Source organism: Chiloscyllium plagiosum, chromosome 46 (assembly GCF_004010195.1).
Source record: "Chiloscyllium plagiosum isolate BGI_BamShark_2017 chromosome 46, ASM401019v2, whole genome shotgun sequence".
In the NCBI taxonomy this organism is placed as follows: domain Eukaryota; kingdom Metazoa; phylum Chordata; class Chondrichthyes; order Orectolobiformes; family Hemiscylliidae; genus Chiloscyllium; species Chiloscyllium plagiosum.
The window spans coordinates 9889572-9891441 of NC_057755.1; the positions used below are offsets into that span (position 1 = coordinate 9889572).

Consider the following 1870-nt stretch of genomic DNA (forward strand, 5'->3'; position numbering starts at 1 on the left):
AGCCTACTGCACCTGGTATTCCCAAGCGGTCTCCCATCCAAGTACTAAGCAGGCCTGAGTCTGCTTAGCTTCTGAGATCAGACGAGATCTGGCGTTTTTTTTTCAGACTAGTATGGCCGTAGGTCACTCCTGTTTCTTTTTTTTTCTTTAACCCCACACTACCACCTAAGTGCGGTAGTGCTTATTTTATCCCCAGCACCCATGGTGTGTGTGTGCGCAGGTGTGAGACACAGTGGAAGACACAAAGTGGACGAATCTTTATTCAATTTCCACCACCCCGAAGATAGGAAAACACCCGGGTGGCCAGTGACAAGCACTGCCCTTCACATCAAAGGGCAATGCCATGTGATCAAAACAGTGAAGGGGAGGGGAGGGACTAAATCAAAATAGAGTTGGAGGGAGAAATAATGCACTCCACTCCCTGCGGCGCCCACCTCTCCCTGATAAACTCCAGGGTGTTGGTGGACATCGCGTGCTCCTTCTCCAAGGACACCTGGGCTCTAACGTAACCACGGAAGAGGGGCAGGCAGTCAGCCCTAACGACCCCCTCCTCGGCCCGCTGCCTAGACCTGTTAATGGCCAGTTTGGCCAGACCCAGGAGCAGACCCACGAGGAGGTCTTCAGACCTGCCCTCCCTCCCTCCGTACCAGGTGCCCAAAGATCAGGAGCGTGGGACTGAAGTGCAACCAAAAGCAGAGGAGGAGGTTTTTCAGAAAATCAAAAAGGGAGTGCAAACACTCACACCCAATATACACATGCTCCACAGCACCACAGAACAAGCAGTTGGGCTGGGAGTCCGTGAACCACCGCAACCTGCGGTTGCAGGGGACTACTGCGTGCAGCACCCTCCACCCCAGATCCCCGAGAGAAAGGGGGAGGACTTCCGCATAGAGAGCCCTCCACTGGGGATCACCACCGCCCGGTGGCAAATGGGCACGCCAAGGAAGAAGAGGTGGATGGTGTGCAGCAGCAGTCTATACAGGGCCCGCCTTTTTACATCCTTAAAAGAAACAAAATTAAAATTCCAGGGGCGGCTCAGGTTGTGGGGCACAGGCTCCCACGGGAAGTACGGGACGTTGGGGCCAATGTGAAATTCCATCCGGGCTGGGGGTGAGCGCTGACGGGATCCCACCGCACACCTGAGCGTCCTCCAACTGGTGCACTACGTCGGGTCCAAGCACCGCCGTTTTAAGGCGTCGGATGGCGGTGGCCACGTACCGGACGTCTACCGCTGCCCTGCTCGCTATGTCCAGTGGTAGCGTCCAGCCCAGGCCCCCAGCACCCAGCACGTCCCCGACCCTGGTCACCCTCACCGCCGCGGCCCTCCCCTCCGACAGCCACTCGAACCAGCGAGTACGGAGGTGCAGATTCCTGAGCAATGGCTCCCTGATGACAGCCGCTACTCCTGCCGGAGGGTAGGCGCGACGCGATTCGACCATGCTCCAGACATGGATCAGGTCCTGGTAAAAGACAGGCGCGTCTTGAGGGCGACCTCCAAACCATCACGGTCGACGAACAGGAGCTGCGTGTCGTAGTTGAGGTTACGCACCTGGCGGAAAAAATACATCGCCAGGGCGCACCACATAGGAGGAGGCTCGATGTAAAGGTATAGCTGCAAGGTCTGAAGGTGGAACGTCGCGACCTGGGTGCGGACGCACACCAGTGACTGACCGCCCTCCTCAATAGGGCGACTCAGGACCTGCGCAGTGACCCAGTGCATCTTTTTGTCCCAGAAGAAGTCGACCAAGGTTCTCTGGATGTCAGCGACAAAGCCAGGAGGGGGGACCAAAGTGACCAGCCAGTACCACAGCATAGCGGCCACCAGCTGGTTTATGACCAGCCCTCGACTCCTGTAAGATAGCACTCGGAG

At 57.3% G+C, this 1870-nt stretch overlaps 1 pseudogene; it reads right to left on the minus strand.

The window, feature by feature from the left end:
- Nucleotides 1-124, minus strand: LOC122544145 (annotated as a pseudogene).
- Between the last annotated feature and the right edge of the window lie 1746 nt (nt 125-1870).